The sequence below is a fragment of the Zosterops lateralis genome, assembly GCF_965231275.1.
Source record: "Zosterops lateralis genome assembly, chromosome: 1".
Taxonomy (NCBI): Eukaryota; Metazoa; Chordata; class Aves; order Passeriformes; family Zosteropidae; genus Zosterops; species Zosterops lateralis.
The window spans coordinates 51330688-51347774 of NC_139762.1; the positions used below are offsets into that span (position 1 = coordinate 51330688).

Genomic DNA, 17087 nt, shown 5'->3' on the forward strand with positions numbered 1-17087 from the left:
TCATTACTCATCTAAGTTTTCTACCTCCTTTCCCCTGGATCAAATGGCAAACTTCTATTCCATTTTTATTTTTTTTTTTTTTTTTAATTTTCTACTTTAGTTATAGCTGTTACAATGTCCTCTCTGGATTAAAAAAAAAAAAAAAATATTGCTTGTATTTTAGCAGCTGACTTCCTACCCTGTGATCTACTGATGAACTACTTTTTAGTTTTTCTTTCCTGTCTGCATCTGGCAGAACCTTTTACTATCTTGTTTTCAAGGACTAATTTAATTTCAAAGTGTTCTCTTTTAATTTAACCTTTCTTTTTCCATTCACCTCCAGATTTCCCTCCCATGTAACATTTATACATTTATATCCTATTTTTCAAGGAAGACTATGTGATCAAACTGTAACTTTTCATCTCACACTACCTCTGATGTGCTATTTGATAGCCTTGTTTCCCTTTTGAAGCCTACATGCTGATGTAGAACTTATCTTCCAAATATACCGTATACACATTAAATTTCCATGAGATCATTTTTGTAGGAGGAATTATTAAAAGCTTTGCTTATTTTCAGTGTCATCAAGCTGTTCTTCTGGACATTTGATGGGGCCCAGCAGAGCAACAAGATTAGTGAATGGCAGAAGTTTTTCTTACTATGAAAGCACCTTGTCAAATTAAACATACATAATTTATAACAAAGATTTTCTTTGCTGCTCAGGGGTAAAAATTTCATGCATCTGCAGAGTTTCCAGTCCTGCATTATCAGAGTATAAACTTGAGATGTGACTGATTAGAGGTTGTATTAAGCAAAGATGTTTTGTATCTACAGTTGGTGACATCCTCAAAGAAATGATGCACCAAATCCATTAAACATGCACAGTGAATACTGTCACCTAAAATGTTCTTAAGAATCAGACAGAGATTAGGATTTTATCCTGGAACAGGTAATGTTCATTGCATTAGGATGCAAGATCTGACTGGAAGAGGAAATTATGTCAAAGGGAATTTTCTGCAGATATAACTGACAAAATGATCTAAATTCCAATATCCTCAACAGTTAAAGTGGTGAATTGTTTGGGGAATTTTTTTTTTCATGATATTTTTTCCTTTTTAATGCACTACATGATATGGTGATAACTGGCTTCATACTGGCTCAGGAAAGCAAAATCATGATCTCACTCTTCAGGGAGCTGTTAGTAAAGAACTGTTTTGTGGGCAGCTTTCTTATTTCTTGTTAACTGTACAGGTTTTCTAGCTCCTCAGAAATTAGGGATATCATAAGAGGACCCAGGAGACAGGTATTACAATAAAATCAAGGGCAGGAGCAGCACCTCCTATTTTATTTGTACTCCAAAGCCTGTAATTAAACTATTTTAACATGGGCTTTTAAACAAAATCTGTCTTTTCCAGGAATCAGCTTCCTAATAGCTTATATCTATGCTATTTATTCTTTCCTCCACATTAAGCAATTGTATGTTTTGAGACAGAAACCAATCAGACCTCAATCTCTTCCCTTGATCTGAATTGTTTTCTCTTGCAACACAATACAGAGTCTAGAGATAATTTCAATTTAACAAAAGGATTTCTTTCATGAAGGAATAAAGTGAAAAGGAAATGAATGTTTCTTTGATTACTCCTCCTCATGTGCATTTTTAGCCAGGCAGATTCCTGCAAATCTCTTTAGAATAAAATATTAGTGGTTAAAGTAATATACCAGGAAAATACTAAGTTTTTCATCCCATGCCAAGCTATAGAACTAAATAAACCTGTAAGATCTTACTGTGACAAGCTCAATTATGGCTGAGGAAGATGATGCAAATTCTGTCTGCACAAATGCAATCCCAGCTCCTGACCACAGTTCTCCAGGGCTGGCCATGAGGCAGGTCCACAGCAGGAGTTTTTAAGCTCTGTTTTTACACACATGACTGGAAAACAATATGAATCCTATAATTATCCAGGTGTTTTGTTGTACCACATAAATACATTGTAGAACAGATTAAGGGACTGTGGTTAAAGGGGATGATGAGCAGTTATTTTTTTTTCATGTGTCCACACCCAGATGAAGTTATGGCCAAATTAATATCTGTCCCAGACTCAGGAAATTTTTTTGTCTTTTATCAACTCTGTCCCCTTGTGCTTGTCTTTAATCCACCTCTTCTGTGTGACATCTGCTCCTGGACCTGTTTAACCTGTCACTAGCAGTCTGTTAAGACAAATGTTTAGGAAGAATTCTGTTTGCAACTTTGGTGCAGTTTTGCCTCTCACTGCTGTGAGGGGACTACAAATTACAATGTAGGGTAACTCATGGCTATGCCTTGGCAGGTATGGTATTCTAATATTTTCCTGGCTTCCATGGAGATGGTCTCAGTTTGTACCAGCCCTATAAGCAGATGGTTAATTGTTACAAAGCTGCACACTGGTGATTTTGAAACTTGAGTGCACTACCATTTTCAGGATAACATATGGCTTAAAGGAATCATAGAACATTTATAATAGTGCAAGGACAGAAACAGCAAAAAACTCCCAACATCTTAAAATATGTTGGGCTTTTGTGAGTAGCACTTCTGCTTTTGTGGCACAGCTTTTCAAAGACGATAAAACAGAACAAACCTTTCCAGTGAATGAACATAGTACCATAAGCTACTGTGAGATGCTGCTGAATATTTAAAGACCTGGCATTCTCCTAACTAGGAATTTTTCATGTAGTCTTTTGTGAGAAATGAGCTACCAATATGCAAATTCCCATTCTTTTTGTTAAGACCCTGGGTTTTTTTTGTTGGTCCTAATACTGTATACCCTGTCTTTTAAAATTATCCAGTACCATATTTTAACACCCCAAAGCAGACCATTATAAGACTTTCTTCCAGTCATGCTAGTAATAGTGTGTTAAAAAAATTATTTACAAATAATCTTTGTAAATAATTTCGGATGCTACACCTTCAAGAATTAAATAGTATTTTTCATATTTCTATTGAGTTTTTTACTAATTAGAGACTAATGGATAGAATATCTTGATAAACCCATTGGTTAAAAGTCGTTGTTTGGTCAACATTTACAAATTTTCAAGCCATAATAATAATCCCAGGTTTTCTTTATGCAACAGCTTGATGTTTCAGTCTACCAGTTTCATTCTAACTTCTCACAAATATAACAGTCCATACTAACAATTCACTGCCAGTCCTTCAGTAACTATAAAAATTCTCAACTTTGGTTTTCCAAGAATCATTCAGTGCCATAGCTTTAAATTCTAAACCTAGTATACAAACGTATACTTCACTGTATTTATTTTACAGCTGAATGTCTGAGTATATTCCAACAGAGTTAAAACTGATGGCAAATGGCATTAGGAAATTATTGTATTTAAATAAAAACAGATAAACCTAAACAAGTTTATTCTATATAGGACTCTGATAAAATTTTATTACAATATAAGAAAAGTAATATAGAAATTGAGTTTTGAAGTATTTGTATTTGCTCATCTAGTTGATATTGAGCTTAGCCCATTAGCAAGAAAGCTCATGACCTCCTAAATACAAAATGAGTTATTTGAAAGGGTTTTCTTTTCTTGAAATTAAAACCTCCCACATGGGAGGTTATGAGGATGAACTGCACACTGTGCATCGTTATTTTCTTTATCAGATCCTGTAACTATATTACTCCATGTTACAGACTGCCTATACAGACAGCAACAGTGCTTACCCATAATGTGATTATTTATTGAAGGACTTGGGCTTTTAAAAGGCTTTCTCTCTCAATTAAAAGAAACATGACCAGCCTTAGTTAAGAGAAACAAAACCAGCCTCATAATAACATATTTTTGACTTCCCCAAACTTACATGGAACTTTGTTGTTGATTACAGTAAAACATAACAAGCCCCCAAGGAGGAAAAAGAAGCACTCTCAGGTGTGGGTTTTTAGGTATAAAGAGATACAGTTATCTTTGGAGAATAAAACAAACATTAAAAAAAAAAAAGAAAGGTATTTGACTCCTGAACAGAAGTATTTGTTTTATAAATGTTTATAAAGACTCCAGATTACTTGACTTTATCCACACTTGCAAAGGACACACTAGGTGTTGATTCTTTTTCTTTTTGTAAGAAGTCACCTTTTAAAAAGTGCACAACTTGGAAAAATACAAAAGAAGATAAATTTGCAAGTGATAGTTGGTTTTGGAAGAACTCTACTGGAAGGATGGGTTCACAGGAGAACAAAGAAGAAAAAAATGTATACGTCTACTGAAGAGAAAATCAAATTAAATCAAATATTTATGCTTGTATGTGTAATAATTCTTAAAAGTACATAAAAGTAGTAAAAAACGGGAAATGTTTCAACCTTATTCAAAAAGCTTGAAACAGTCAACACAGCTTGCAACATTTAGAAAAGATACTGCTATGTGATAAAGTAGCTGGCTTGTGTTTTTTCTCATGTGATGTGTGATGACATCTATTCCCAAGTCCTTGGATCCCAAAGTATTCATTAGAAATGTGATGGAAATCTCTGTTGAATGATGAATGTAAAAGATGTGCTCTTGAAGCATCATTAATCTTTCTAGGCACAGAAATCAGTCTACTCACCATCCATTCACTGTGACAGATAAAATGAGGGTGGGTTTTTTTGGTTTTGTTTTGTTTGTTTTTGTCTTTGACTTATAGAAAACAAAAATGATTTTAGAAAATGCACTGTGGTCATGATTTTGAACAGGAGCGTGAGCATAATTCATGTGTTGTTTAAAGAAGCCTTGGCAAACTCAGTTCCTTCAGATTTTATTCTGTGCTCATCTTCATGAACCTCCTCCCTATTCTCAGAACACTTAAGAACAACTGAAATCTTTGGAGGAAAAGCCACTGTTTTCTGTATCCTGGCAATGCACTCTCAAATAATGGCCAGTGGGATTTGGAGACTGTTTACTCCACTATGAAAATAAGAAGATATTTCCTCAAAAATCTAAATCAAGACTGATTTTAGTTTGAATAGTTCATAAGTCATTTTCCTCCATCCCCTCAGTAACTGTCAGAGAAACTTAGATAAAACATCTAAGACAGGAAAAATTTTCAGACAAGGTGCCCTGTTGATTACTTGCAACTACCACCAATATAAATCTACATGTTGTCAATTGATTTATTTATTTTTCTTTAAAAACAAACAGAAAATATGCAAATCTGCTATAAATACAAAAGAAGAGTAAAGCTATCTTATGTTTTCATGGCCATTTCTAACAATCTGAGTAAATTATTCATTTTAAAGAGAAGTGGGATAAGTACAAGGAAGAATAAGAAATTAAAAAGTTAAAATGAAAAGTATGAAATCATCTATGATCCAGTGTAGCATAGTAAGGTCTGGAACATTCTAAAATGTTGGGTCTTGGCCTCTTCCCACATCATTGGGCCCCTGATTAGTGACTACTGCAAATAAAATGAACGAATTACTTAATCAATTTCCTTCAGTTACAAATAATCCCAGGCATATCAAAAAGTGCAACTGACATAAAAAATAAGCAGAAGTAGAAACACACTTCAGCTCTTCTTCTCTGCTTCTTCCTACATTCTTGCTCCTAAACCTCTTTTTTAAATAGTCAATCAATCAATCAATCAATTATGTTGTACTTGTTTGAGACTCCTTGGTGTTCATTTTCTTCAATCCTGATCCCAGAGTAACTATGCTAAGCCCCTGTTTTGGCATAAAGTCTGCATGAGACGTCTCTACTGTTTTTGGATCTGAATGTCTGTGACCTGGATGTCCTTTGATTCTTGACTGCTCAGACTCATTCAGAGTCAGATACATGTTCCATTTCAAAGAATGGAGAGCTCCAGAGGCAATCCTGATTTCTCTTTCCCCAGCACATCTGCTCCTGTTTCCACCACCCACTACTTCCAGCTGTGGTTCTGCTCCAACCACAGCTCTGTCCCCTGACCTGGGCTCACTCACTTGCTTGTCTAGTGGCACTGTAAAACAGAACACAAGAATAACTTCAGATAAAGATAACCATAATCTCTGCGGCAAAGAGCTGTTGTGGGACCTGAAGTCATTTCAGTGATGATAAGTCAACAATAATTAATGTAATGTATGTAATTATTATATAGACATAGAGACTGGACTTACAGAGTACATTCTGTAGTAAGCTGCTACAGGCAGCATTCCTTGATGAATAATAGGTAAAAGGAGGATTCATCACAGCCAAACAACACATCTACAGTTCTTTACATAAACAACTGTTTGTCTTCTGCAAACATCACTTTTCTACTAGCTTTTCAGGAATTTAAAAGTGAAAAATTTCTACAGCTGTTTAAATAACACATTTGATAACATATTTTACAAACTCTCAACCTCTCCTCTCAACTCCAGAATATTTGAGGTGTGAGATTTTGAATACTTTGCAAACTAAATCCAAGCCGCTAACTTTTTAATAGACTTTAAAAACCTGCAAGCTAGGGCTGCACCTGTTTTGACATTTTTCACCCATTTCTGTCTGGATCTACAATACACTGACACATAATGGTACTAAAAGAACTGTATCTGCTACTGTCATGTCTAGTGCAAAGCAACATTGCAGAATAAGTTGAGATCCATTTAAGGATCTAATGATGAGATTTAAAGCCAGTTCAGTAATAATGAAAAAACAAAGACAGTAATATTTCAGTGGATGACACAGTCTTTCTAAGAAAAATGTCTGCCATATAATAATGTTGTTGTCAGCACATGCTTATATAAAACATGGGACTTTCAGAACCCAAAGATTTTTATTATGTGTTTATTAAAAAAAAAAAAAAAACCTGCATAAGATATACTACAAATATTTACTGTCACCAAAATCCAGATACTTAGGGCTAAAGGGATAAAATAAGTAAATATAAAATCATGAAATCGATACTACTCTGGAACATCCATCCAAAGAACATGAAAGAATTCATAATTCTGTAGTTACAGTGTAAGTCTGTGTCTATATATATATTAAATAAAGAAGAATGTAGTTAAAGCCCAGTCTTGTCTAGATTTCATGAAACTGTCTCATGAGGGTAAAAAAAATAAAAAATAAATCATAAATTAGAAACTGCCTTGAGAAAAAAATAAACAAATCTTCAGTCAGTGCTCAGGAAGAAGACAGGAAACAGCACACACTATACCAGAGCAAAAAACACAGTGAAGGAATTACAGCAATTTTGTATCTGCTGACAATATTTGAGTTGAAAATGGAACCTGTAGTAATTCAGAGATACTTCTGCTATAGTGCACTGCATTATTCCATTTAGCATTATGTCTTACTATTAGCTTAATGCTTTTCAGTCATTATTTTTTGAAATACATTGGCTGTGGGAGAATTTAGAGCACAAACATCACTTGGATAAACCCTGTTGTTGCTTCGCATCCCCACACCCTGTTACAACCTTCTTTCAGATTCTCAGTCTAAAACATAGAATCAGTGTGAATAATCATTCAAGAAAAACCCTAAAATTATGGTCTACTAAGCTAGGTTTAGTATGTACTAAGCTAAGTTTAGTAACCTTTACATAGAGGTGGCTTACCAGTAGCAAGGATTTTTCTTTTGTGCAAAATTATCTAGGAATAGCTTGAAAGAATTGAATTTTATTCCCAAACAGTTGCAGCACTTTTAAACATGTATCTCTTTTGTCATATTTAAAGCATCATTTATTTTTTATGATTGAGCAGCAAAATTATGCTAAGTTAAGCAGCTGAAATGAAACTTTATGTGTTTTGAACTTATTGTGACATCTTCATAAAGGGCACCACTCTGATATTTTAGGAGACATTTTTTGCTACTGGTGATATCCAAGTGCTCTGTAAAGCAAGGAAAGTGAACAAATGACAGAATCCAAGAAACACTATGAATTAAAAGAGTTATTTATTAATTACTAGAAGAAACTTTTAAAGAAGATATTAAATTCGAAAGTTTTTTACAAATTCTCCAACTTTAAAGGTGAAAAGACAATAAGGAGAAATTTATCAAACAAATTGTTCTGATTGTTTCATAATCCTGATTTAATACTTGTATTCATTATATTCAAATCAAAAAGATGTACATGGATTTGATGCAATGAGATTTGAATACTATTTGGAAAAATATAAATGCAACATATTTACTCAAAATTTAAAGATGCAGAAATTTTTTAATATATATTTTTCCTTCATATTAACAAAAATTCAGAATCTGGGAAAGAAAGGGTAGTTAGTAAAACCTATGAAATGTCATCATTTCTTTCAAATGCATAGCAAAAGTTTCACATCAGTTATTTTTCCCCAGAGAAAAAGGTATGTTATTTTTAGCAATTTGTAAGGCTATATTACATAGTTTCTTGGTCCGCATGTAATAGTGATTTATTTCTTCTTGTAGGCTAGAGAGGTAGTGCAAAGTAATTACAAAAAAATAGAATTGTTTAGGCTGAAAAACAAATTTTTGATCATGGAGTCCAATCATTAAGTGTTGCCAAGTCCACTCCTAAACCATGTCCCTAAGTGCCACACCTATAGGTCTTCTGAATGCCTCCAGGGATGTTCATGCAACCACTTCCCTGGGCATCCTGTTCTGATGGTAGCAAAGATTCAGATTAGGATAAAATCTGCCAATAAAAGGTAGTACGGCTGAAATATATTGGAAAAGTCATGGAACTCAATGGAGGTTTTTATAAAAAAGTGAGAGGTAAATTTCTGTCAGGGATAATAAAGGCATTATTTGATAGGGATATGGGTTAAGTGAATTCTTCAATTCTCTTCTAGCCCTCTTCCTCTATAATTCTGAGAACCAGAATGGTTGATGCTCTTCAGAGGCTGCGCTTCCAGTCACAGGCACATAAGAATGTGGCTTTTATTGGGGTCTGCCCATGTTCAGGAACCCACCGGGCAGCACAGTTCCAGATGCTCTGCAGAGTTGCAACATCCCTCCTGCTCCAGGCCTTTCAGGAGCTGGCATATCACAGGATGAGAGGCTGACTGCAATGAGCTAGAGGTGTCACAGCAAGGAAAATTCAACAGTCACATGCAACAAGTAAGCAGGACTTGTGTAAATCACACCAGGCAACAACCTCTTTAACAGAATTTTTTAAACATCAGGTCATTACTTCCTTGGCTAATAAAAATGAACAAATATCAGAGCTCTATGATCTCATATCAGTTGTCACCAGCCCAAAATTTTTCCTGTATCTGTCAGCTAGAAACAACAAATTTACAAGTTCAAGTACCGAGGAAATCTGCCATGGTAAAAACATTTAATTTCTCTGCATCTGAAGTGTGAGGCCATTTTCACAATGATGTGCTCAAATGTTTGCTGTGAACACTATTTCTGCTGCAAAGAGTGTAAGACTAAGAAAAAGGGAGAAACCCCCAGTGTTTTAGCTTTATTTTTAAGGTCCCAACTAAGCTTGCTTTTGCAAACTGTCTGCACACCAAGGCAGCTTTCCTGCCAAGATCTGGACGCCTTATGCCACCACGCTGGCCAATTTGTAGGGGAGGCAAATGGACATTTTTCAGGGGAATCCATGGAGATCTGCTTCACCAGAGCAGCAGCAGCATTAGTGTGCAGAGGGAGACAGGCCTGCTGATTTTAGATTCTGCTGCCTGATGTGCAGCTCACATCAAAGGTGATTGTCGCTGCTCTAGCCCCTGTAAAGGAGTAATTGCCTCACTCCCTCCTCGAATCTCTGAAGAGATAATAAGAAAATGCTGGTTTTGTTAAGCAACATGTTCAGCTCTCCTTCCCACCAGCCCATAGAAAAAGCATCTGTCAAAATTTGCCTGTCGCTTCTGACCTTCAAGGATCTTTATTGTTAGTAGTGACTTAATGTTAATTATGGCCACACAAAAAGCAGGATACAAAAACATGGCTGTATCACAGGAGGGGCCATGATCACTGCACTGCATGTTGCACTGACAATATGTGCAGTTCTGCTGCCACACACATGATGCCAAGGAACTATTTTTCACTGTAGCCCAATAGAAATCACAAGAAATAACATACCTATAGAAGGATTACCCTGTTTTCACACTGGAAAGGTACATACCCAGCCACCAACCCAAATCAACCTCTTCCCCAGTGATTTAGTGTTAGCACAACTCACCTACAAGACTGGGAAGGAGCAATTGATCCTTTAGTTCTGACCTACCCCAGGACCTGCTCCCTTGACACCCCACCAGCCCCCCTTTTCCTTCACTTTGATGCCAGGATTATTTGCCAAAATGAGGGTGAAAGTGCCAGGCTAGCAGGCTCTTGAGAACAGACGGGAGTGGGAAAGTACTGCAAATGACAGATTACCTAATGATGATGGTGTTTTTCTGAGGATCAGGTGTTTTGTAGGGAATGTAAAGCCATGCTTTCCCAGGTTAGGAGAGCTCTTACTGTTTATCATTAACACTTTTAATGAGAACACTTTTTACAGTGAGTCCTGAGGGGATGATGCAGTGGTTTGTCCTCCCATCCCTCCCTTGCTGAGCAGCCCCAAATGCTCCTTGGATTCCAAATCCTGAATCCAAGTCTTTGCCTCCAGAAACAGAAATAGACCTGCCTCTTCTGCCTATGGCAGTTTACATGAAGTGTTGGTGAGTATAAATAGGGAAGTTTGACATTGTCACCTTAAAACAGATGAGTCTTTGAAAGCAGTGATCCATGAAAAACCCACAGCTAGCATATAGAGTGGAGATTTCTTCTGACTGGGCGATTGAGGTGCTAAAGGGAAGATATTGCCAGGAAGGATAGGCACTGAATGGAAGGATATGGTGCCTTATGTAGAGAAGACTATAAACCAACCAAATACCTCCATATTTACTAGGGAGACAAACATCATTCACCCAGTGAATCTGGATATTTAAAAGCTACACCCTTTCATTATTCATACATTTATTTGTGGTTTGTAATTAGTTTTGGCTTCCATTTTTCAATTGTTGCAGGATGCAATAAATTGTTACTGAAATTTTTAAAACCCTGAAAAGAAGGAAGGAAAAGCTGGAAACTATTTTGGAGGCCTTCCAATAGTTTTAAACTGCATGTGAATTTTTGTATTTAAAATAGCTGTGTAACTTTTGCTCATACCAATTTTGCTGGTAACAGGTGATCTTTTATTTTAAGTCTTGTTATTTTGCAGTTTTCTGTCTTCCACACACTGAGGACACAGTTCTTATCTCAGTCATATCATGCCACCAATGGCAGTGAAGACAGCATTTTTTATCCAATATAAGCAGGATCAGACCTTCAGCCTGTGGAAGAAAAGGCTTTTCAACTCAGATACACAGAAACTACCATTGACCAAAGAGTGAGCTCCAAGAAGTAGCTCTCCTGGGATAAATACAGCTTCTGTGCCATCCTCTAGCTGAAAGACTACCCTCTAGTCCTGCATTATTCAAATATAATGGATGAAATTAGTTGGGAGCTGAAGTACCAGTTATCAAATATACTCATGCTGTAGGATAAAATAAAGAAGAAAAAACAGTCATAAAAAGATAAAAATCAGTAGACAGTATTAAAAAAAAAAAAAAAAAAAAAGCCCTCAGGGGAAGCTGAGACCAGTCCTTGCTGCTAAATCAGAATATCCTACCAGATCAGTAATTACCAATATTGGCACTAATAACCCTTGGTAGCATGGCAGCATGCTGATATCAGTTGGGATTCCTGTAATCATTATTGCAGAAGGAAGGAAGGAGGACTGAAATTTGCACAGATGGAGGAAATGGAAGGAAATAAGTGTTTTTGAGAGAGAAAATAAAGTTTATGGGCTAGAAAAAGTGACAGATTTTGAGCTAAACAAGCTCAAGTTTTAAGCTTCTATTAAAAATTTCCTGCTCTCAAGCATATAACTATTAAAAAAAAAGGGAAAGTGCATTTTATTTCATGGTTTGAAAATAACTGACCATTTTAAAGAAGAAGGAAACTATGGCTTAGGAAACAGCATCTTTAAAAAAAACCATCTAGAGCATAGTTGGAATAGGTCCTAGGATATTCTTATAATTCACTTTCAATTAACACAAATGACTACTTTCTGTATCAAGTGTCATAATCCTTCTGGTTGCTCATAAGAGAAAAGTGAGCATGTGTGAAGTGGAACAAGGCTGTGGGTGAGAAATCTTGTGAAATACAAGACCCAATTACACCTTTAGCAGAAGCATGTGAAAAGTGAATAATTGGTGTTCAGCAGTTGTAAAATGAATGAAGATGTTGTACACAATTTCCAAGTGATTTCTTTTTGGGGGTCTAATCCATTGGCTTTTCATAACACTTTGCCTCAAGCACTGCAGAAACAGGTTTCACGTAATACTGGAAACTTCACGCAAAAGAATGAATTGGCAAAAGGATTCTGCAGACACCTTGAGTCTAGAGAGGAGGCAGCCACTGAGAATGGAGCCAGTTTGATGACATTTTTCTGAGATATTGTGCTACAGCATCCTTTCCTCTAAGCAGAGTGAAATTTTGGTGCAGCTGCTTAATTATTTAAAAATTATTTGCTAATCTCATGAGACTGAGTAGCTGGTAAATAAAAATAAATCAAGTGTTGAAAAATGCGAAGAAATGTTTGTGGAAAAAAGAAAATCCTCATGCACAATAATATGCTCTGAAAATGCCCATTGAAATACTCAGGAAAAAGATACTGGTGTTGTAAGACGTATTTTTGTGAAAAGTTCAGTAAGGCACTTTGAGTACTAGGAATTGTTAAGGCAAAATTAGAAAGCAAGACTGCAGACATCATTCTACTACTATATAAATGCATGTATTTTTAAAAAACTATCTGCAGTCCTAGTGTTTCAACCAGCTCACAAATGTCATGAAGAATTAGAAAAGGTACTGAGACAGATGGGGAGGATGTCATGGTGCCTGTAGAAGGAAAAAAGTGAGTACAGAGAGTTGCTAAAGCTGCATATCTCCACACTGGAAAAGGAAGTGTAACAAACAGATCAAATACTAGCTTATGATAAATGGTAATGGGAAACAAAAATATGGATGCTTCTGGTAATATGATAACACTGAGTCATCAAACTTAACTATCACTTAACTATTAAAGTCATCACCTTAACTCTCAGGTGAGACTGGAAACAAAGAACCTATTTTTTACATGCAGACTATTTATAATGTGAAGTTCACTCTATGATGACATTGCAGCTATTTGGATTAAAAAAACAAAGCCAAATTTGAAAAAAACAAACAAACAAACAAACAACCTAATTCATGGATGAAATGATCCAGTTAAATGTTAGTAGTACAAAGATACTTCCTGCAATTCAGCAAGTCCTTGAGTCACAGACTGAGGAAAGTTACTCTAAAACACTTGCAGTATTTCTATACTCTTGTCTAGGCAAATGATATTTTTGTTAGACAAAAAAATGCAAATCTGGCTATTTGGCTTGATTCAGTGCACTTTTCAGCATTTTCATGCCCACTCAGTATTTCTAATTCATGTACTAAAACAAGTAAGTGAAAAATTAAATCACATTTGAACTGTATCTTCTGGATGGCTGTACTTTCATCAGCCTAGAAGCCAGTTTTATAAACTGTCTGAACTAAGAGAAACAATAGATCAAGTTAACTGGTGCACCTCTGTAGGCTGTCATTCATAAACTATGGTCAATCAGTTGATATGCTTTATACACAATATATATGTACACCAGAAATATTGTTCACAGAACTGTGTCACAAACAGACCTTTTCCAAGTCACTCTGCAAGTGTTCTGCATCACCTTGACATTTATAGTCTCACTGAAAAGAAAGAGCTGATGTATACACTCTAAAAAATAAAAACCAGGTCAGACTCATTTTAGAGAAATATGTGAAATCACCTGTAGTTACTCTTATCCCTGGTCAAATACTACCTGTATGCAGCCTTTCAAGCTCTGTATATAAATAACTAGCACAGACCTCTGTCTACACCTTTCACATATAAGATTTAGAACATTATTTAAAATTAAGTGCAGCCATTGAAAGACAATCTACAAAAAAGTAGCATTAGATATTCCTTTTTATTTAGAACGGGTTCAAAATGTCATGAAGAGGATAAAAGATGAAAAGGGTACGTGAAGAGAAATAAGACCTTTCATTTACTTCTAAAACTGTTTTGCTAATTGCTCCTTCTCATAGGTGTATCTCGGGAAAATGAAACAATAAGGCAAAAGAATAATAATGAGGCATCTAAAAATGAAAAAAGGTTTGGATTAAAGGCTCTGAAAGGACAGAAAATTGAAGGTGATGAACAAGAATAGATCAGAACAATCAAGACAAGAAAGTCTTAGAACAGGACTTCATAACAGCTGATTCTTTGTATCCACAATCTTTCTTTTTCACTCAGAACTATACAAAATAATTTTATAGAAACTGTACCATTCCCATCTACACAAAGAAATTATTCATCTCTAAATATCAAAAAATATCAGTTTTTTTTTTTTTTATGGCAGACTGTTCCCTAATCATTGATCTAAAATTAATTCAGAACTATTCCTGCTGAGATCCTCTGAGAGACCCTGAAGAGAGCATCCACGAACACTGGCGCCTGAGGATTCCACAGACACTACAACTGCATTTCCCCTCCACTTCCCTGCTTGAGTGTAAATTGCATAGCTTCACTTTCTTGATTTGAATTGCAATAGATATAAAAGAACAATTCTCACTGCAACCATAGTTCACTGCAATTGTGTCATATTTAAGGAAAAAGAAGAAAGATTTAAGATAACTGGGGAGAGTTGGATTCATCAAATCACAATAGAAAGGAAAAATAGGTTTGGTGAAATCCCCCCTTTTTTACATGGTCTTCAGATATTTATATCCAGACAGGATAATCACATACAACAGAAAGAAAATATAACTATGGTTGGGGAAATGCTGTTTAGTTATTTCATTTAATCATAAACATTCTGTGCTTGAAGACTTAAGAGCAAAATATGGATACAATTCTTCTCAAATGTACTAATCTTTATAATAAAACAGATTTGGTCAGGTACAGATCTGTAAACATAATGTACATAATTCTATTTAATTTTGAGCTCATGAGGCAAATATCTGTGCAGATATCTTTAGATTCACAGCATTCTGCTGACACTAGTGAGAGTTTTGTGCTTATCCTAAAAGTATGATACCTTTTATATTTGAGATTTGCAACAGCATTCAGATTCCTGTTTTTCAGATTCCAGATTTCCTTGCAACAGCATTCAGATTCCTGTTTTTCTCTAAAAGTGAAAGTCAGTCGGGCTACCCTGGCCCTCCTCTAAGGCTTTATGCTGAAGTTATTTTGTGGATTGAGAGCACCTTGGCAATTAAAATCTAAACCTAGGTAACATTTCTGAGCATTTCTCACACTTCATGATATTTGGCTATTTGCATGAATGCCCATTATGATACGAGTGTATTCAAAGTATTGGAAAAGATTAGAAGGTCAAAAATCTTGGTACACGACTAAAATACATTATTACCAGTAAAACAAATTGCATCACTTATCTCTTCCTAAGTAAGAAAACTTAAATTTGCCTGAACCAGAGCTTGTTTACAGTATTGTGTTTTTTAATTGTGATCACGCCACCAAAAACTTCAGTGAAATGAGGATCTTTGTGGAACTGCATATGCATTGACTCAGAATGTGCTTTTGAATGCAGAGTCCAGGAAAGTCCCAATCTCACAGCAGGACTGAGAAATGTAAAAAAGTAGCTAAATGAGACTCCGAGCAACAACACATATACCAGCCTAAAGGGCTCTTTGCTTGGTTTGCTGGTTTTGGCTGGGACAGTATTAACCATCTTCAGACTCGCTGGTATGGCTGGATTTGTGCTGAACACAGGGTTGATAATATAGAGAGGTTTTGTTATTGCTGAGCCGGGCTCACACAGAGCTGAGACCTTTTCTGCTTTTGTATGGGCACACTGGCTGGGAAGCTGGGTCTGCATGGGAAACTGGGAGGAGACACAGCCAGGACAGGTGATCCAAACTGACCAAAGGGACATTCCAGACTATCTGACATCATGCTCAGTATATAAAATGAGGAGAAGAAGGACAAAAGCAGGGATGTTTGAAGTGATGGCTTTTGTCTTCCCAAGTCATTGTTACATGTGATGGGGTCCTGTCTCCTGGAGATGGCTGAAGACCTGCCTGCCCATGGGGAGAGGTGAATTAATTCCTCGTTTTGTTCTGCTTGTGTGTGCAGCTTTTGCTTTCTGTATGAAACTGTGCTTATCTCAGCCTATAAGTTTTCTTTTACCCTTCTCATTTTCCCAATCCTGCTGGTGGGAGAGGAAATGAGCAACTGCATGAGGCTTGACTGCTGGCTGGAGTTAAACCATGACACACAGGGAGTAAAGATTCATATACAATCTTTGAGTCTTAGATTAGAAAAATGGAAAAATTATCTGGAGGATACTGAAGTCAATAAGTGTTGCGTTGGGCTTGGATTTGATCCAATTTACCCCGGTTTCTCAGTGGTGTTTTTCACTTATTTTCAAAATTTACTCTTTAATTGCATTGGCATCAGAATTCAGACATCATGTGCGTAACTAAATTAGAAGCACGCATTTCTCTCTTAATATGCTATTGAGTTCTTTACCACATCAAAGTATGTCTGGTAACTTAAGAACTGAAAATGGATTGCTTTTAGAGGCAATATTTTTGGCCTTACCTTCTGAACTAAACTTAGGTAAAATTTCTCATTCAAACCAGCGGGGATCCTGCCCACAAGGAGATTTCTGCAAGGCTTAAGTTATCAAAGTAGTAAGAGGCAATTCTACAGGGGAGCAATAACTCTGTGGAGGCAGCCAATAATTTAGTTATAAGAAATGTATATTGCAAATGAGGATTAATACTCATTCACCATATTTGGAATGTGAAAGAATATATTAGGTATTAATTCAAAATTACAATCACAAAAGTTAACAGTTAGAAAACGACACCCTGGGACACACAGATGTAATTAAAAATTGTAGAATTACTGTCAGAGCACATTTTACATGTGCTTAATGTGCTTGAGGTATCAAATTAAAAAAGCAGAATATGGAACATAAGAGGTGAGAGTATATAACCTGAACCTGAGAAGAAGATAAATACAATTTTGCTAACCAGCAGCAAAAAATATTTACTGCATTATAGTTCCAAAGGTATTCAAGATCACTAAGCTTTCAAAATTAATGGAGAATATTTCA

At 35.9% G+C, this 17087-nt stretch overlaps 1 protein-coding gene across 1 annotated transcript in view; it reads right to left on the reverse strand.

The window, feature by feature from the left end:
• Positions 1 to 17087, reverse strand: part of CNTNAP2 (contactin associated protein 2) — a gene marked incomplete at its 5' end in the record, with an annotated part of 1047398 nt that overhangs the window by 214657 nt on the left and 815654 nt on the right. The window lies entirely within an intron of this gene.